The following is a 22,081-nucleotide window of genomic DNA, read 5'->3' as shown; positions in this document are numbered from 1 at the left end:
AAACAGAGGTTGAAGTGATGTCAGGAAAGGGTCTCATGCCAAGGGATCCAGGCATCCTCCAGAGGCTAGAGCATGCAGAGAAGCAGATTCTTCCCCAGAAGCTTCAAAAGTGGCCAATCCTATTGTCACCTTGACTTTATGCTGGTGAAACTAATTGCAGACTTCTGGTCCCCAGAATGGTAAGATTATAAGTGTATGTTGTTTTTAAGCCACCACATTTATAGTGATTTGTTAAAGCAGTACCAGAAAAAAAAAACTAATGCAACAATAAAAGTCCAGAGGATTTACATGAGATTTAGATGACTAAATTGTGGAAGAGTGACTACTAACTCAATCATTTATTAAAGCACTCCTTGGGAACTGACTAAAGAATAGATATAAAACCTGGTGTTAAAGTTGAGACATAAATTAGTTGTATTAGTTAGGAAGGCTTTGGACTTGGGTAACAGAAAACCTAACCATACAGGCTGAAACATTAAAAGGAGATTTATTGGTTACCTCAGGTAACTAAAACAGTTCCGAGGCAGGGCAGAAGTCAAGAATTATTCAACCAGATTTATAAATCCATTTCTCTGCCATGGTCTCGCTCTATCCTCAACCACATACACTGTTTTATCTCAAGGCATAGAGAGATGACTTCAGAGACATATATGCATACACAAGATCATGTCTTCTGCAGGCTTCTTTCTAGAGTGAGGAACTATCTTTCCCAGCAAACATCCTTCCCCTCAATTTCTTAGTAACCCAAGTTGGATAATGTGCTACCCCAGAGTTGATCCTTATAATCCAGGATTGCCATATTCTAGTTATTTGGTGTCTATATCACTAAACTGATTCACGTGAGGGGGGGGAATGATTACCTGTAGACCTCTCATACCACCTGTAGAATTGGAGTTGGGGTCAGCTTTTCCTGAAGCTGTCTACAGAATGGATGGATATCTGAAAGAAAATCTTGGTGCTCTTCAGAATAGGAAAACAAATTCTATGTGGCATCTAGAACTTTGCATTGCTGAAGTCTTCACACATACCACAAATAGATAAAGAAGGGGAGATGAAAGTTCAATCAAAGAGGTGTCTGATGTTATGATGAATGGCATTCTGTAGATACCCAAAAGTACTGTGGAAAAAATGAACCAACTATGCAAAAGAATGGAGTGCTGTCGGGTCATTTCCTTAGAGGAATAACATATAAATTAAACTTTAACAGGTGAGTGGGAGTTAGGTAGAAAATAGGGTAACTTTCCAGGCAAACAAAAATACATTGTTAAAAGCTCAAGTAGCATGAAAAGAGTGATAGAGTCAGAGCAGCAAGGAGCTCAGTGTAGCTGCTGAGTACCTTCTTCAGATTAGGGCAGGGGTAAAGTGTAAAGGTGCCATGGGAAATGAACCTGGCAGGCAAGTGTGAGGTTGGGTTACTCAACTTCTCAATTTTCATAGATTTTATAGTTCAGGACCTATACAATCTATGAAAATTGCAAAATTTTGGCCTTCGTATCAGGATCCCACTGATATGGGATGGGAGTAGAAGAAACTATTTAGAAAAAGAATAGATAAAATATTGCCATTGATTGGAATAGGAGCTAAGGTTAAGTGGGTTGAATGGAGGACTATTCTGAAGTGTCTGGATGATTGAAAGATCTTAAAGTACTCAGGAATAAATTTCAAGTGCCCCAGGACCTGAAGTCCAGGAAATTAATGGACAGCTGGAGGAATGAGGATGGAGCAGCCCATGCAGATTGTGTCAGCCTCTCCAGTACACAGACGTGGATAGGAGGTGTGGCCACCTATAGACTTGTCTCACATCATGTGACAGAAAGCACCCAGTACTAGATTCAAACCCAGGTCTAGCAGGCTCCAAAACTCACTGTTAAAACTTCTGCCATTTTGTTTACAATAGTTCTTTCTAGAGAGGTTAAGAAACACCTATTTTGAGAATGGAAACTGATACTAAAAGCAATGATTTGTTCAAAGTCATATAGCCACTAAGTAGTGGAGGTTGGCTTTGAAAACAAATTTTTCTTTTTTTTTCATTTTTATTTGCTCTTTTTAGATATAGATGGCAGTACAGTGTATTTTGACGTATTATACATACATGGAGTATAACTTCCCATTCTTGTGATTGTACATGATATGGAGTTACACTGGTCATGTATTCATGTATGAACACAGGAAAGTTATGATTCCAACTCCAATTCCATTTCCACTATATGATCATCTTTCTATAAAAATTTGCTTTCTAAGGAACATTTTGTCCCTTTAGAACACACAAGCCAACTTTTGACTGGGCTGACTCAGGTGACATTCCACAGAGGAAAAATAAGGTAAGCCTAGACGGGGTGCCCATGGAGATAGTTCTCAACCTGGGTGATTTTGACTCCTAGGTTAAATCTGGCAATACTAAGGATGTTTTTCGATTACCATACTTGGGATAGGAGTGTTATTAGAATCTAGTGGGATAAGGTCAGGAATGGGTGTGAGTATCCTACAGTGCACAGGGATTCATAATTAATGTATGAAATATGATATGTCAAGAGCTTTGTAATGTTTTGAACAACCAATAATAAAAATCTTTAAAAAAATTTTTAAAAATTTTAAAAAAAGAATTAATCAACTCCAAATATCAATACTGCCAGGATCCACAAACTCTGGTCCAAGCAATTTTTGATTGGCAGATGGGATCTTGTGGGCCACCCTCTATAACTACCAAAACGTCTGGTACCCCTTTACTCTCCTTTGTCCCTGCCCCTCACTTTCTTTCTTCCTTTCTTTCTCCCTCCCTTCCTCTCTCTCCCCTCCTCCTCTTCCTTTCTCTTCTTCATTTAGGCTGTCTCTCTAGACCTCCAATCCTGCTTCCTCATGATTTTTTTCATCAAGGCTAGAGACAGTACTAGGAGGAGTGCTTTCCAAAAGTTCCTTCAGCTCCTGCGTTAAAGTATTCTTTCTATAGGACTTTAAAAAAAAGGTTTGACTGGGAGAAAAGGCAAACAAACCATCCTTTTAACAAAGGCAAAGTAGCAGAACTATCAGATACTTAAATATTGGGATGAAGTATACCTGGATTAGGATCTCAGGCCCAGCTACCTCCCTTCAGTGAATTAGTTCACTTTCTGCCTTTTCTCCATTTTTTCTGTCATACTGTCTCTCTAATAGGGCTATCAACACAATTAAATGAAATGATCCATAAAAAGTATTTAGAAGAGAGTAAGTAAGTATTAGGTTTCCGCTGTGTACGAGCTGTTGCCATTCCAGTGGCCATTAGAACATACTGTACTTGAAAATCATGTTCTGTTTATATAGACAAACTGGTTAAATGCATAGATGCAAGCTTCTTCTTTGGATTGCTATGCTGGGTATTTAAAGTCTGGTAAATAGGAATCTCACTTTCTAATAATGCATTTGTTTTGGAGTAAAGAACAGAATTTGGGTTACCATGACAAAAACCTCTTAGCATCTGAGGAGCTTGGCTATGTCCGTGTCAAAGATCCAGGTGAAGCATGTCTGGGGCAAGGGGAAGGAACTGGGTACTTTTCAGTATGAAGTGATGGGTGAGTTTACCTTTCCTATGTGGTTCATATAGTCGATCTATAGCTTCTTACTAGATGGGAGAATGGGAGAATCTAGTTACAGCATTGTGGAAGGAAACTTCAAACTTTTAGACAGATTGGCATTTCAATTGCCAAGTCAATTCTGAAGTAGCCTGGTAGCTTAGGCCTCAGTTGCACACCTATGAGATGAGGAAGTTGGATTATATCATCTCGAATGTGACCCTGGTATTGCCATCCTAAAAGGAATCAATAGTAATTTAACAAAATGCCATTACACTGAACTTTTTCTCTACGCCATTGCCAAGGCCTTATCATTATTTTAAATAAATGCCTCTGAAGATGGATGGAACACATTTTTAGGAGGAAACTTTCTAGGAAATATTTCCAATAGCTTACTCCTAAAAGTCAAGCCAGGGCCTTCATAACACACCATACTTTAAGGAAATTTTATTCTTCCCACTTGAAGACAAGTGATTTAGACAGCAGTTCTCGAGGGTGTTTTAACAACCAGATGGGCACCTTTCCCTGAGCTGGTTCAGGGAAGGGTTTTGGCTTTATTTCCATTGTTATTTTCTTCCTACTCCATCTCTCACCTGAGATCTTGTTCCCTCCTGCTGTTCCCCACAGAAACTTTCTTTGTACTTCAAGTATTTCTTATGAGCTCTGAAGAGACACAACTTTGGTCTGTGCCTTTGTAAATTTTTTCTCTCCTTATAGTGATTAAAAAAATAGAATTGACAAAATTATTTGTGCTTATTGTCAAAATTATCAAAAACAGTGAAAAGAATAAAGAAACAGGAAAAGAAAAAAAGCATCATCTATAATGTCATAAATCAGTAGTAACTCAGAGTTGTCAAAATAAAAAAATTCAACAAATTTAGTATAAGTGATTGCTTTTATTTGGGATTTGTGAACTAGGGAGCATCTCATCTACAAGGAGAAGTGCTGTTCCAGGCAAGACACATCACTTAATTCTAATAAGGAAGGTTGGTGCAGGAAAAGGGAAATAGCAAATACAAAACACAAATTAGCTAACTTCTGGTTGCTTCAGGTTACTTTGCCTGTGTTACAGCAGAGAGGGCTTCTTCACACAGGCCCAAACTGTCCTTGTTGGGTTTTTGTCTATTGTGCTTTGCTCCTGTTTTTTAGAACATCAGATTAGCAATTTGCTTTCTGTTTGGGGACCTGGAACTTTCACCTGAGTTCACCATTTCCATGTGCTCTGTTGGGATCTAGTGTAGGAACTCATTCTAAATCAATAGTCTCCCAGAAATTTTACTTATTATTTCAAATTATTGTGTCCCCTTTTTAGACATAGGTGATTGAAAATATTTTAGCTTCAAAGTGTTGTGACCTTTTAATTTTTTATCATTATATCATAAGCACTTCCCCATCCCATTAAAATCTCTATGATAATATGAGATTATTTTAATATTGTCAGGTTAAGGAGATGTATGACTCCTAAACAGAATAATCTCTTCTAGATTAGAATAATATATTTTAAAACTAATATATTCTGAAGCTAATCTGGAACAGATTATTCTATTTAGGGAATATATGTTTCTTAACTAGTCTCCTACTGTGGAACATTCCACTTATTTATTTATTTATTTGATTAATAAATCTGCCATGAATAACTTTGGAAATAAATCTTTACCAATATTTCTGATTTTCTTTTTAGAGTATACACCTAGGAAGTAGAACATGAAGACTTTTAAGATCGGCTTTTCAAATTATGTTAATTTATAATCCTACCATTATGTATGAGAATGCTTAACTTTACAGTTACCAAGATCAAAAGCAGCAGCCTCTCTAGAGAAATATCAGTGTAAAATATAGTGGTGTGTGCCAGAGTTTTACAATTCGGGGACAGAGTCCTAAGAAAAATAATTCTTACGAAGCAGATCATCAGCAACTAACTGGGGGAAGTTAAATGCAGATGCTACCTTTCTGTTTTTATAACATGGCTAAAGAGCCAATCATTTTCCCTCACTAGTACACCAGCTCTGTGTCTGAAAATATTTGCTGATTTCAAGGCAGAAGCTCATTTTCATGCAGTGGAATTTTCCAAAGCTGCCTTCATGTTACCATCTAGCTCTTCTGTGCTGGGTCTGGGGCTAGCTAAATTCAAGTGAAAGGCATGGAGTGATAGACCGCATAATTCATAAAGCACACAGGGTTCTGATGGGTGGTGTGGATAAATTATTCTCCCTCCAGTGTCTTTCAGTGATGGGCTTATTGCAAATAAAGGGGAGTTCCTTGAGGCCACAGAAGTGCTTAATAAACCACAGGGGAAATATATGAGGGCTGCCGGATGGAACCCGGCAAATGAGCCTCATTTTTACGTCAAATGGGCTGCGAGGCAGAGACCACTGCAAGGGAGGAAGGGAAGGAAAAACCAACCTTGGGCACCTGCAGCACCTGGGAAAGCTAAGTGGACTTTGAATTAAAAAAAAATAAATAAAGAAGACACTTGTGTATACCAGGTCTCCTTAAGGGTGATCCAGAAGACTAGATTGAAGAGGGAGAAAGTAATAGAATAGGAGAAAGGAAATATGGGGTCAAGGGGGCAGAGGAGGTAGATTTCAATTCTGTTGTTTGTATTTGATCTTAGATTCTGTCAGACAAGATAGCTCGCAAATTAAAAACCCAATTAAACAAGGTAAGACACGTACCATTCACATCCAAAGTGGAAACCTTAAATTGTTAGGCCACATGGGATTTGACGATGTAGCTGACAAAGTCCAAAAGAACTTATCCTTGCCAGTGTCACCTCTGTGAATTCAGCATCAGCTGAAGGAGCCTTTCTGCCCGTGTGTCTGCAGCAAGGTTGGTCTCTTTCAAGGTTCATGCCCAATACTCCTGGATCCCATGATGTCATGAGTTGCACACACGGATGCAGTCCGTAAGAAAAGATGGCTTTATCACACAAGGTGCTGTCACTCAGGCGGTTGACTCTGCAGGCGTGCTTTTGTACTGAATATGCTCCACGTGAGACCTTGAGCTGTATTACAGAAGACCAAGTGACAGTTAAGGGACAGGTGACGAACATAGTTGTTCGCCAGCCGAGGACCTTTTGCTTCTTTCATCTCGGTCACTACACCCATCCCCAGCTACTCTGAGCATTGTCTACTGAGGGCTTTTGACTCCTTCTCCAGGGACTAGCCCATCACTGAAGGCAGACTTCTGCCCTGGGAGGGAGACCCACAGCCTCACCTGGAACAGCCAATGACTGACTGAGGAGGGAATAAAAGAAGGCCAGACCCTTTGTCTCACAAGAGAACACGAAGCTCATGCTCTGGTGGAGCCCACCACACCCTTGTATCCAAACCATTAGGACCAGCTTTGTCCCAGGACCACAGCTCTGCCTCCCTATTCTGTTTCCTTGTTCTTTTCCTTTCTATCCACAGATTTTTCTACAGGAGTACTTCATCAATAAATTGTACGTCCAAATCCCTGCCTCAGGCTCTGCATCTAGATCTAAGTCAGGGGAAACGATTTTATCATAGATTTTGTGTATCTTTAAGTTTCTTAGAATAGTTTGTAAGGTTCCTTAAAAAGCAAGGTTCCTCTCCTCCCTCCCTTGAGACCTTGGGGATCCTAACAACGCATTCCTTTCCACACTGTAGGTCCTCAAGTCTTTAATGTCTTCTGAAATGACCTTTGATGCTGCAGAAATACATAAAGGACCAAATTTAAAAGGGCCAAATATTAATAATCACAAATTGAAATATGTTATGGTTCAACTTTGGATTGGCGGGAGTCCCTAATTACATATTTGAAGACAAAATACCTCTGTGTCCTCTAATTCCAACATTTTGACACATTTCCTTTTTCTTACAATATTACTATCCCCTCTAGTCTACTCAGTCCTCTAGTTTTTTATTCAGTAGTTTTAAATACCTAATAGCTAAATGTACTGGATTTTCCTTATTGTTGAAAATATAAAGAAACCAGTTTGAGCCAGCTTAAGTAAGAAGGGAGAATTTTGGGAAGGATATGTTGGTATTTTGTAGTATTCAAAGAAAAGATGGATAATGGCCTATCAGAAAAAACAAAAACCAGGATAGCTTTGGCAACTTCAGGAACAATTGTTCATAGTCCTTCTCTTTAGAGAACCACCATTAATATGACATAATCCCCTCAATCTCCAATTCTTTTGTGTCTTAGTTAAAAATCTCAAGCAAATAGAATCAAATATGCAGTTCATTTGCCAACTCTCAAAATAACCAGTTTCGACCAGAAGACATGCATGGCTATTGGGGATCTGGCCCATTAAAGAGGAAAATTTTATGAGTAGGCTTGTGTTACACCACAAGGAAAAGATAGAATTTAGATGATAGTAGGATTATAAAAGCACCCCGGGGATCAAACATTAAAGAACTAAAATGCATGTTGTCTTAGTCCTTCTTATGTTGCTATAACAAAATACCCAATGCAGCATCATTTATGCAGAAGAAAGGTTTATTTAGCTCTCACTTTTAAAGGTCCAGGAGATTGATATCAGCATCTGCTCGACTGTGGTAAGGACCTTCTGGCTCCATCACAACATGGCAGATGGCATCGTGGTGAATGGGCATGGGAGAGAGAGATTACATGGTTAGACAGAAAGGAAGAGGGATCAATGGTCCAAGCTTGCTCTTTATATAATAGCTAGCTCTACTGGGAACTAACCAGGGTCCCAGGAGGGCTGCTTTAATGTCTTCTGAGGGCAGTAGCCCCAGTGACCTAATCACCTTCCACTGGACTCCACCTCTTGAAGTTTCCACAACCTCTCAATTTTGCCACCAAGAGGACCAATCTTCCAGGACATGAGCCTTTAGGGAACAAACCATGTCCAAATCATAGAAGATGCCTTGAGTAGTTATTATCTACTAATGCAAACAAAAATTGGAAAATATCAACACCATAAAAGCAAAACAGATTAGAAAATTAAAAAAAAAATCAACAGACACGAGCAACACAATAGGTAAGAGAAAGAAAGGGAATTTCAGGAGCCCAAACAGCAAAGGAATGGACAGAGTTAAGTGTGGTTGGTTGGACATGGCCTGGCTTAGTTGGGACCCGGAGGACATTCTGGACAGTGGTTAGAAAACTAGTGCTAAAAGCAGACTTCGATGGATGATGAGGAGCAGAGATGGATTTATTAGATAATGGAGATGTGGGGACTTTCTGAGCAAAGGAATAAGGCTATCAAAATTATGCTTTTAGAAGATCAATCTCCTTACACCCACGGTCCTCAGAAACTTCTTTTAGGGGGAATAAAGTCATAATTTTCTGTACTTTCTGGATGTTTGATTATGTGGAGGCAGCCAAAATAAATGATTTATCATCTTTAGGGAACCTGTGTGTAGGAAGGTCTGCATAGCCGAGGCCTCTCAGTGGTGCATCTGCACACAGAAGGAAGAATTGGGGCAGTTTTCCCAAAAATCTTGACTTGAGAGTAAGAAACTAATGTGACTCCATTTTTGAGAAACCAGCCTCTACCTCAGAGCAAAGCCTGTCCAAGGAAGGGGGCGTGACCCTTGTCCTTGGAAAAACCCACAGAGCACTCCTAAGCACACACCCTGCTGAGTTGCTTGTAAATAACCGGAGAGGTCTGTGGTGTGCTAGATGTCCCTGACTCAGTTAGGCTAGGTGAGGACCCCTAGCAACCTCCAATCAGCATGAGACAAGGAAAATACCTGGAATGCCAGATGACCCCCAAGTAGTTTATGGTGGTTGGTAACATGTTGGGAAACCATGTAGTTTAGCACGTACACCCCTCGTGGCCTAAACCAATCAGTTCAAACGAATCCCCCTCTTGTACTAACCAATCACCCCTACCCAACTTGTTCCCGCCAGTGAATGTGCTAATCAATGTTAAGAGTTGTAGATGGGGTAGAGAGAGAAGATGGGAGGGGAGGGGAGGGGGGATAGTAGAGGATAGGAAAGGTAGCAGAATATAACAGTCACTAATATGGCAGTATGTAAAAATGTGATGTGTAACCGATATGATTCTGCAATCTGTATTTGGGGTAAAAATGGGAGTTCACAACCCACTTGATTCTAATGTATGAAATATGATTTGTCAAGAGCTTTGTAATGTTGTGAACATCCAATAAAAAATAAATAAATAAATAAATAAATAAAAGAGTTGTTGTTTGATTTTTCCCGCGGTATGGAATGATTTGCTGTGTGATGTTGTGATGCATAAAGTATCCCCCCAAAACCTATAAAATCTCACTGAACAAAGGACCAGGACTCACTCCCTGGGACCGCTGCATCAGGAACAGTTGTGAGTCCAGGCTCCAGCTTGCAATAAAGACTCTTGTGTGATTGCATCGGATTCAGCTCCTGGAAGTCTATTATGGTCCCAGGAATCTGGCATAACAGAGGGGTCTCCTTAGCCTGGGCAAATCCTGGTTGTCACTACTGGGCCTGTAGTTTTTACACTAAAATTTAGTTTGATGTGGCATTATCTGCTTGAGTCACGTAGATAGTGCCTCATTGTTCCACCTTTCCTGGTTTCTGTAATCAGGACTGTCCTGTGTCAAAGTTCTTAGGAAAAAGCCTGCCTCCTTGGGGGTGTTAGAAGCTCCTCCTCTGACCTGACCCTACTTCTGACTCTCTTTCCTTGTTTAGACTTCAGTCTCAGGAGGACAACTTGGAGTAGGAGCTCTGTTTAGCTGCTGCTGGTCCTCCTCCTCCTCCTCCTCCTCCTCCTCCTCCTCCTCCTCTCCCTCCTCCTCTTCCTCCTCTCCCTCCTCCTCTTCCTCCTCCTCCTCCTCCTTCTCCTCCTCTCCTTCCTCCTCCTCCTCCTCTCCCTCCTCCTCCTCTTCCTCCTCCTCTCCCTCCTCCTCCTCTTCCTCCTCTTCTCCCTCCTCCTCCTCCTCTTCTCCCTCCTCCTTCTCCTCCTCCTCCTCCTCCTTTTTTCAGCTCCTTTGGAGAAGTTTTAGAATAAATTCCTTTAGGAGGAAGAAAAGCTAATCAGAGTCAACTGACTCAAGCCAAGGAAGTAGCCTTGATTCCCAGAGTATAGCCCTGTTAAAAAATGACACTCATCAGGGACTTGAATGCTCAATATTGTTCCTTAAAATGTTTCCAAGACAGTTCCTTTAACTTCTTTAATGGCAACTCCTCCTCCACAGAAAATCTTAACTAAGCGTCTCCAGAAATCTTCACCATAATTAATTTTAGGACAATCAGCAAAAGAGTCTCTACAAAAAAGTTCAATGTAGGTCAACTTCCTGGTTTCCTGTTGCTCTATCTAACTTGGCCACTGGCCTGGAAGAAATCAGCAAGCACTCCAGGTGTCGAACACCCCTTTACTAATTTTTCACAAACATGTATCCAGTATAGTAGTTTGTAGAAGTGTGTTTGCAAATGCAAAATGTGATTAAAAAAAAAGACAGTTCCTTTAACTGTGGCCTTGAGCTGGAGCTTTACAGAGATGTCTACATTTCCAAGAGAACTTACCACTTGGGCTCCATGGTAACAGCTGGCAGGGGGAGGAAAGAAAGGGGAGAAGAAACTCTCCTCTTCTCAGGGGCTGTCCTTGAAGGGTTAACTTGCCCAGAACAGTGAAAGAAAAAGCTGCTTTGATGTGAACTGCAGACTGTGAGCTTCTAAGCCCGTCCCTTACACACTGGGTATAAAGTGCTGAAACTCCCTGCACTCGGGGTTCAGGGGATTGATTACAGCAAAAGCAGTGCCCTCTGAGCCTGGCTGCAGTCAAATAAAACTGTTTCCTGCTATCTTCAGTGCCCTGCCTCGTCTGTCCCCTACAAAACTTCCAGGGGAGAAAACACAGTTGAGAGGGTGTTAGTGATTTCTGCCTTTCCTGATGGGGATGGATGCATCTTCATCTGCAAAGTGAATATGAATCCCCACCTCAGCATTTAAGAGCAGTCACGTTATTTCATTTTTCTTAATAAGTAAAACAGTCTGAACTCCCATCCATGAAAGTATTCAAGTGTTTCTGTCTCTGTTGTGTTTTAGCAAGTTCAATGTCAATTCTTTGGAACCATGACAATTCTGAGGGGCTTAGATGGTGCCTGGAAAGGGCGGAAGGGCCTAGGCCTTAGCTTACAGAGGCCATGGGTGCAATACAGTCAGGTGACCCAGTTTTGCCTCAGCACCTATAGTGATGTCCTCACACAGAAAGACCTCTCCTTGCTTTTCAAAACTCAGCAGTGAAAGCCTATCATTCAAAGGCATCCCACATTTACACCCCATCTGGGGATCCACCGGCTGGCTCTGGATCTCTGCCCATAGCAGAAGCATTCCACCCTGTCTCTCCTTCCTCTATCCTCTTCCCTGCCTAACTCCAGGCACCTCTCGCCCACCTTTCTCCTTCAGTGGCCTTGAAACCAATAGAAATATCCATTTTCTGGATATTTCACTTGCTTGAAATATGATTCTTACCTCTCCTCTTGCCTGGGGAGAGCAATCGCTATGCAAATGCAAAAGAGTTTTTATTGTTTTCTGAGGAAAGCAGTGGCTTCCTTCAAGTCTCCAAAACACTTCTAGAAGTTTTTCTTTTCAGAAAGCTGGGGATGGGTAGACCTTCAGAATGGTTCTCCCCAACACTTACAAGTCTTCCTTCAAAATACCAATATATAAATAACTATGGCAAGAATAAGGGGAGGAGGGACATAAGAAAAAAAATATTAGGATTATTGCCCCAGCTTTTCTACAAACTCCATCAATCCTTCCTGAGTTAGTGACGAGCTATTTCTAATTCTCATTTCAGGAGTGGGAATAGCCCTTCATGACTCCAGGTCTCAGGCAAGGACCATCTACAGCCTCCTGAGAACACTGGGTCCTCATAATTTCCTTCTGAACACTTAACACTCCACAGTGTTAAGCCCAGACCTGGGTCCCAGAACCCACAGCTTCATGCCTGTGTGCCTCTTCATTTCAGGCACTAAAGAATCCCTTCCTCTTGATTTCCAGCTTTGCTACAATAGTCATTATTTTATGTTGTTAGCTCTTCCAAGAGTTTGGAGGATCCCTTATTAATGGCAAGATTTTGTTTGTTGATTTTTATTACAGATTTGTTTCTTTAATAGATAAAGGAATTAGATTTTTTTTAGTTGTTGTTTTCTAAGTTCTGTCTTTCAAGAATTTTCCCATTTCATTTAGGTTGTTCAATTTACTGGTATATTATTGTTCATAATTTCCCATTCTTATGTTTTTCTTATCTGCAGGATTGTACTGTAATGCACCTTTTCATTTCTAATATCGATATTTTGTGTTCTTCTTTCTTTTTAAACTATTTTTGCTAAGATTTCTTAACTTTTTATGTAATTTCCCAAATGAAAGTTTGACTTTGTTAATTGTCTCTACTGTTTATTTTCTGTTTTATTGATTTCTGCTCTTCATTATCTCATTCCTTCTACTTATTTTGGGTTTGCTCTACTTTCCGCAGCTCCTTAAGTTAGAGACTTATATAATTGATTTCAAGTTTTTCTTCTTTTCTAATCCAGACACTTAAAGGTATAAATTTCCTTCTGTGTACTGGGCAGCACTGAGTACTCCATGATATTTCATTATCATTCAGTCTGATGTGCATCTAACTTCTCTTATTTCTTTCTTTTGTGCGTGCGTGTGTCATTTAGATGTAGGTTATTCAAATTCCAGATATTTTGGAATTTTCTGGATGACTCATTGTTATTGGTTTTTCAATTAATTCTGTGGTGGTCAGAAAATATCCTACTGCCTATCTTTCAAAATTTATCCAGGCTTATTTTATTGCCCAGTGCATGAACTTGTTATGGTGAATGTTCTGAATGTACATGCTGCAGTTTTTTGGAAGCAGAACATCATCCTGGCTGGAAGCAGAACCAGGGCAGCTTAGGAAACTTGATGTCCGCACTTTTTCATTTCAATGAACATTAACTGGAATATTCAAAGTATCACTTAATAATTTCCTTTTTGTTACCATTTAACTGTTTCTTTCTTTGTTTCTTCTTCCATTTATCTCCTTTCCTTTTATTTCTTCTGCTAATTCCTGTGGTATTTTGTTACATATCCATAATTGTTTTCTTGGGGTAAAATCTAGAATTCGGATTGCTAGATGAACGTGTATGGGATAACTTAAGGTTTGGTTTTTTCTTGACAAATAATCCCCAGAAAGTTATCACCTGTTCCTTTTCACGGTGTACATGTGGACTGGACATGTTTATCTGCACTTCTACCAGTAATGAATATTTTAAATTATTTTCATATTTAATTCCTAATAAGTTAGCTAGAATAATTTTTATGTGTATTATGCATTAATATACTCTTTTATAAATTATGTGCTAGGTGATTTTTTATATTTAGGCATTTCTATTTTTCTTATTAATTTTAAGTTCTTCTATATTAAAGTTTGTATTAATTTATCATATATAAGGCAAATATTTCTTTTTTATTGTAATTCTGGCATTATTTGAGATACAGAAACTTTTATATTTTAGTCCAATAAACTATTCTTCTCTTTTATGATTTTTATTTTACTTGTTTTATGCTTGGAAAATCTGTCTCAAAATCAAATTTGATCACTTCATATTTTCTTCAGTCTGTAATATATTTTCACTAATCCGTTTTTCTTGCTTGGTATAAAGATCTGTCTTTTGAAAAGACTGTTAATTCATTCCCCAACACTTATTGAATAGTATTTTGTTTCTTCCAATGCTAGCTTCATAATTTACTAAGTTCTGATATTTTATAAAACCTTGTCCTGGCTCTGTATTTCATTTTATTGATTTTTATCAGTATCTTTTTATGCTAATACAACATGTTTTAATTATTATAGGCTTGAAATATTTTTTAATATCTACTGGAGCTTGTCTGCCTTCATTTTCTTTTTCCTTTTTAAAGGAGAACTAGGCATTTTTTACATATATATGATATATGTAGTTGTTACATATATATGAATATATATATTTCATATATATGTATACAAACACATACATATATCATGTTTTTACCCAATAATCATATTACTAAAACATATATTACTCTAACCACACTTTCTTTATGAAAATACTAGGTATTTAAATTAAAATAGTTCAAAGCCCTTGGATGTACCATCTTCGACTATTTCTCTGCCCTTTACTCCAGAGACAGTAACTATTGCGAGCTTAATATATGCTCATTTATCACATTTAAAATAATCTGATTTGCTTGTGTGTCCATCCACTAACTGCATAAATTATATTGTTTGTAATTCTGTTTATCTAAATGGTGTCATATGTCTATCCCATTCTGGTTTATTCAGTGTCATTGTGTTTTCAAGGTCTCTTCATTGACATATTTGTGGGTTTGGAGAAATGTGACAGCTGTATAGTTTTCTGATTCATAAAACATTACTATATTCAATTTTTTAATAATTTTTATACATTTAAATGCTTCAGTGTCTTCACATTTATAAAAATTGTGGTGAATGTTCACTCACGTGAACCTGTATTTCATATGTAATCATATTTATGATAGATCCCTGGAAGTACATGGGGAAGGAGCCACAGAGTATCACAATTCAATTTCATAGATCTTACCAGGTCAGCCTACAATGCAATCCTACCAATATGACCTTCTATTAATAAGCTATCAGAGGACCACTATTCATATCTTTGCCGCCATTCGATGTTGTTAGACATTCTATTGTGTGAAAAATAATATATCATTATTCCTCCAATTTGCTCTCTCCTGGTTATTAGTAAAGTTAAGCACCTTTTCATATGCTTATTGGTTACTCCTATTTCCATTCTTGTGAACTGCCTAGTCGTACTTCTTGTCCACATTTATTTTTAATTATGTGGTTTGATTATTTTTAATTTCTTTGGTTTCCTTAGCTATTCTAGATATTTTGCTAACATGTTTTGCAAATGTTCCTGCTGCTTCATTGCCCGGCACTTGACCTGGTTAGAGATGTACTTTTTTATATTAAGAATTCTAATTTTGACATAGTCAATTTTAATATGTGGCAAATGCTTAGTATGCGTTAAATATTTGTAACAACTAGAAATTCTGTCCATAGTCTATATTGTCCACAGTAAGGATTTTAAAGAATTTGTTTTCATGTTATTTTAAAAATATACCTGTAAGGTTCTTTTGATGTATATGATCTAATGTAAGAATCCTATTTTTTCCCCTAATAGAAAGTGATTGAGTAGTCTATCCATTCCTCATCATCTTCATTGATTTGTGATAGCATTTACACTAGTTCCCATGTATATATAAGATCATTCCATAGTTGTCTGTTTTATTCTGTTCATCTATGGTGTATTTTTGCTTTAGCTTCATTATCCTTTTAATTATTATGGCATTACAGCAAGACTTGGAATTTGGTAGGTCAAAGTCCTCATTATTCTTTTAGATGATTGTTTTAGTTGATTTATTCCTCTATTCATATGAAGTTTAAAACATGCCCATCATATTTTGTACTTTAGTGACTTCAAAGATTAATTGAGGATTAAAGGGCATGTTTGACATGCTGAATTCTCATCTTAAGTAGCAGCACATACCTCCCATTTTAATCAAGATTTTTCCATCCTCCTACAAAATTCAATAAATTTTTTTCACTAAGTTTCTAAATTTGGTTTGTTACCAACAATCTTATAGGTTTTGAATGCTATCTTTTGTTTTATCACATGTCATTGAATTTTGCCTTTCCTCGTTTGATGGGGTCCTGATTATTTCAGCTAATTCCATTGTTCTGAATATTAAAATATACTGTTAAATTTTTAATAATATAAATAAGTAAAACTCTCTAGTTTACCTTTTTTAGGATCTTGGGTTTTCCATTTGGACCCATATCTATTGTAAGTGTACCTGGCACAAATTTGCTGTGGCAGACAGTGACTCACAGCTCACTAATGCTGTCTCCTCCTCCTGCACACAGAACTTAGCCTGTCTTGCTGCTTGTTGGAGGCAACGTTGCCCATTCTGGCCAAGAGAATGTAGATGGATGTAAGTGATGTAGGCCATTTCCAGGCCTGGTGTAAAACCACCCATGAGACCTTCCTTACCCATTTTTTTCTTATTTACTGTGTGAATATAGAAAACCCAACCAAGGATTTTGAGGAAGACCTAAAGGGATGACAGAGTTACAAGAGGGTAGGACCTTGACTTCCTATTTATATTTTTTTGGAGGAGAGCCGCCAAGAAGAATTGCCTGACCTGAGTGAGGTTATTTTCTTTTTTATATTTGAGCTACTGAGATTTGGAAGTTGTTTCAGTGACTGGTAACAACTGTCCTAATATACTAGCCTTGACAAACAACTTACTGACAACCACTCTAAGGATTCGGATTCCAGCTCTGTCCTTGATTAGTGATCCAAACCTGAAAAAGAGATATGAGGCTGAATATTGAGCTTGGGTCTGGACTCTTGGATGAGAATTGGACATGAGGGTATGCTAAGAAAACAAAGGAATTCTAAGCTGTCCTGGTCTGGTAGATTATTATAGCAGTCAAAGAAGGAAAGTGACCAATGATGAAGTAGTTCTTACTCCCAGGAACCCTGGAATCCTAAGAAAGATAACATGGTCTCTGAACCATAAGATCCCTCTAGGCTAAACATAAAGAATACCCTTTGCCTATATATTAATTTATTTACATTTAATTCAGTGTCTTAATCCATTTTCTGTTGCTGTAACAAAATACTTGAGGCTGAGTAATTAATAAAGGGAAGAGGTTTGTTTAGCTCAGTTTTGGAGGCAGAAAGTTCAAGATCGGTAGCTGCATTCTGGTGAGGGCCTTATGCTACATTATAACATGGCAGATGGTATCATACAGAGAAAGCATGTGTGAAAGTCAGAGGTCAGATGCCAAGGGAGGAAGCAAGAGAGTGAACCAAGGAAGATACTTGCTTTATAACACCCATCCTCATAATAAACAGTCTTGTAAGACAATTCATGCTCTTGGGAGATGGGCATCAATTCCTTTGGAGGATGATGCCCATGTGACCCAGTCACCTTCCTTAAAGCCACCACCATCTCAAAACTGTTACACTGGGGAATTAAACCTCAGCATGAGTTTGGTGGGAGATAAGTCACACTTAAACTAAATCATTCAGCAGAAACACCCTGAGCGTGTCTATATCATGCTGTCTGCACACATAGCCCAGAATGACTTTCTCAGAGCCCAGTTGCATCTTTCTAAAACTCCAGGGAAGCTATTCCCATATATAGTTACCCTGAAATTGATTTCTAGACTCTAGTTGTATAATAAGGACACAACAGGCCCCGGAGACATTCTTGTCTATATCAATGAGTACCAAAGCTAATTAATACACAGGGGAGCCTTTCTTCTTTAGGAAAATATCATCCCATTAGTGCAGATGAGAAGAGTGATCTCGGTTTATTGTGTGTGTAAATTCTAGTCACATAAATTCAGGTTGCCCATGGAAGTACTTAACCTTTCACGGTCAAAATGGTTATAAGGAACATTAGAGGGATTGTATTTTTCTCTATCTAAATTCCGTAAGTGTATATTTGGGCAGAAAAGAAACTGAGAATAGGATGCAACCTTAGCTAAGCAATGAAGTCATGTCTCACGAGGAAAAAAAAATATGCTTCTTTCATACTAATTAACCTGCCTTTCAAATTCTTGCATCACAGAATAAGAGCCAAGTGAATGTTTGTGTCCTATAATGTGAGACTTGGCAGCAAAGCAAACTGGTCTGCAGAGCATTCTGTTCAGTGCTCTAGAGGTCATGGGGAAGCACAGAGTGCACAGACGGGGTTGAATGACAGGCACATCCACAGGGATGGGATGAAACAAATTATTGATCAAGTGGCAAAAATGTAAAGCGTACCTACTCTGCATACGAACCTACCTCTGAATATTGTGCACCTTTTCTGGCAAGTAACATAGCAGTGTGTGTAGTCAGAGACATTCAATTACTCATACCTTAAACATAAAAACCCACACTGTCAAAACTGATCCCAGAGAAATAATCCAGAAGCAAAAAAGTTGCACACACAAAATCATCTATTTTAACTAATTATGTTATTTATTTATACATTTTCATATTGTGTCTGCTTTATGTCAGGCACTGTGCTAGGTGCTAGGATTTAACAGTAAACAGGAAAGCTGGTGCTAATGGCTCTCATTCTGGAAGTATGACAGTGATGAGAATCAGAAACTCTCCTCCTACAAAGCAACTGTCACCTAAAAATGAAATTTTAAAAGGACCATCAAGTTTGACAGAAAGCTCAGTGAAACAATGGGGCCATAAATGGCTGAAGGTGAGCAAAACAGCTGCTCTGCAGGCATGAAACCATGAAGGATGCATGGGAAAACCAGCTTGAGGAACATGCTGCACAGAGGTGGAAAGCAGAGATCCCATCTGCTCCAGCAAATGGCCTTGACTGAAGGTGGAGGAAAGTTTCCCTTGAGAATCTATGACCCAAGGTGAGACCTCAGGAGGAGCTAGAGACTGACTCTCATATTTAAGGACTGACAAGCCCCAATAGAACTTCTACTTTAAAATGGCAAAGATGGTACTGTTCTCTGGTAGCTGGTAGGGAAAAAAATGTAAATATTCTCAGAGAAACTTAGAATCCTAGCATGCTTGTGGTCCTGGGTTCAATTCCCAGCCCTACAAAACTAAAACAAGACAAAAGAACTCCTGTAAATAGAGATTCAAGAATGTGAATTTGTGATAATCATCATCATAATAGTAATAAGCCCTACACAAAGGGAAACAGGGTGTCCATGAGTGAAAGGCAATCCAATAAATGAAAATAGGAAAAAAAAAACAGAGTCAGACCCATTAGATTTAATTATTTAATATAGAATGCAAAATAAGTATGCTTAATTTATATAAGAAAATAGAAGAGCAAATGAAGTCATAATCAGGAACTAGAAATATCTTTAAATGACCAGAAACACTGGGAAAAAGAATTGAACTTCTAGAAATAATTATATGTCAACTAAAATGGATTGGTTCAACATCAGATTACCCAAAACTGAAAAGAAACAGGGAACTTCAAGGAGATGTGAACCTTTAATTATATGAACTAGGACAAACAGACAAAGAGACATGAGCAAAAATTAATAAAGAAAGTGGAATAGGTTCAACATGCATCCTCTGAGACCTCTAGAAGGAGATTATGGAGAAAAATATGCAATATTTGAAGAAAGAATGGCCAAGAATTTTCTGGAATTGTTTAAAGTTGTACATTTTCAGATTGAGAAAGTCCAATGGAGAATGATTAAAACTATGTTCACATATAAGTACTTTGCCTTTGAGGATTTTTGTAATTTTATTGTAAAGGAAATATTATAAAAGCAGCCAGAGAAAACAGAAGGTTAAAGAAATGACTATTGGGTTGGACTAGCTTCAAAGTAATGAGAAAAAAATGAGCAACAATCTATAATTCTCTACTTTCAGAAACTAGATGAAGATCAAGGCAGTTTTAGAAAAATTAAAGAGTTTACTAGTACCACTAGTACCACTTTTATTATGCACAGTAGGAAATGATCCAATAGAAAGGTATAAGATATGAGGAATGTTGTCCAAAGTAGAGAGTAAACATTTGAACATGTGAAGAAAATATTGATTAAACTCAATAATACTGATGTTAAATATTGAGAGCTAATTAAAACAAGAGGTAGCTTTTATCATGAGCAAAATTAGCATAATAGTTGGTTTTTGTGACAGATGATTAAGATTAAGGATTCCTTTATGTTTAATAGTAAAGTGAAGATATTTACTTTTAAAGTCTAAAAGTCTACAGGACAAAGAACAAACATCCAAATCAATAAGTACAGCAAAGGAAAGCAAGAGAAGAAAAAGTAAAACTGTGTAAGCGTAGGGCAATAACACAAGACATGATGCCAAAAACAAAGCTAAAAAATAAGTGAAAACAATAGCAAAAATGAACAAAAAAATTCAGAAAGCAATTGCATGTTTACAAGAGACCCACAGTAAACACAGGGAGGGTTGAAAGTTAGTGTAAAAAGAGTAACAAGTAAATACAACTAACGGTTGTATTTGTATCTGTTAACAACAGACAAAATAAATTTCAAGGGAAAAAGTATGGTTACAGATTTAGACAGTCACTTTATAACAAGAAAAATGTCAATCAAGGAGGTAATACATATCATAGCTACATGATATATGATGCAAAAATTGCCAGAACTCTGAAGAAGTGATGAATTTCAATATTCTCTATCAGTAACTGATATATCAAGTAGATAAAATTTTGAAAGACTAGGAAGGATTTAAGCATTGCAGTTATTAAGCTTGATATCATGAGAATATAGAATATACCCCAATAATTAGAAAACACATGTCATTTTAAAATACAGGAAATATTGATTAAAAACTGTCAACCAATCCCCCAAATTGTATATCATATAGGCATTGTGTGTGTTATATAATATAATTATATATTATATAATCCATGTATAAATTAGCAACACTGCCAAGAAATAAAAATAAATTTTTAAACAAGTCTAGAAAGACCAATGGGTCAAATAGTAATTATTATGAAATTCAGGAAAAAATTCTGGAAGAAGTAATTCTATTAGAATAGAAAAATGCCAAAGATTAATGTGATAGCATCTAATTAAGAAATCAGAGAAAGAAAAACGAAAGTAAATCACAAAAGTAAAAAAGAACAGTAAAGCATTCCACTGTCATGTATAACTAATTAGAACCCAAAAAAGTGAAATGGTGACACAAATCTAACCATATCAATATATAGTATTAAATGTGAATGGGTTAAACAATCTAATTAAAATTAAGAGATTCCTCAGTATTTAAAAAAAAGAGATATTATCAGATTGAGTAAAAAATATAAGATCTAACCACATGTCATCTACAAAAGATGCACTTTGATTCCAAAGACACAAATAGATTTAAAAATTAAATCTAAAAAAATAAATTAAAATATTAAAAAGGTAGAAAAAGATATATCATGCAAACCACAGAAAAGCTGGTATAGCTACACTAATATCAGATAAAAATAGGATTTAAAACAAGAATGATGCTAGAGATTAAGAGGAACATTTTATACCAACAAAAGTTTTGCTCTTCCAGGAATATATAAAAATTACGAACATCTAATGCATCTCGTAATAAAGTTGCAAAATACATGAAGCACAAACTAATGAAAACAGAGAGAAATTGTCAATTCAAAAATTATAGTAGGAGATTTTAATGCCCTACTCTCAATAATGAATAGAACAACTACACAGAAGACCAAAAAGGAAATAGAAAACAATACTATAAACCAACTAGACCTAGTGAACATCTATAGAACACACCATCCAATAAGAGGCTGTACCTTCTCTTCAATTGCACGTTCTCTAAGATATGGCAGATGCTGGGCCACAAAACAGATCTCAATAATTTAAAACAATACAAATAGTACAAAATAAGTTCTCTAACCTCAGTAGAATGACAAATGGTATCTACTCCTAGGTATATAACCAAGGGAAATGAAAATATATCTACAGAAACGCATACACAAATGTTTATGGCAACATTATTCATGAGAATTAAAAAGTAAAAGCAACTTAAATGTCCATCAACTGATAAATGCTTATTCATTTATGA

Source organism: Spermophilus citellus, assembly GCF_964194105.1.
Source record: "Spermophilus citellus genome assembly, chromosome: 15".
Taxonomy (NCBI): Eukaryota; Metazoa; Chordata; class Mammalia; order Rodentia; family Sciuridae; genus Spermophilus; species Spermophilus citellus.
The sequence above is the reverse complement of the archived record's forward strand: the minus strand, read 5'-3'. Positions refer to the sequence as shown.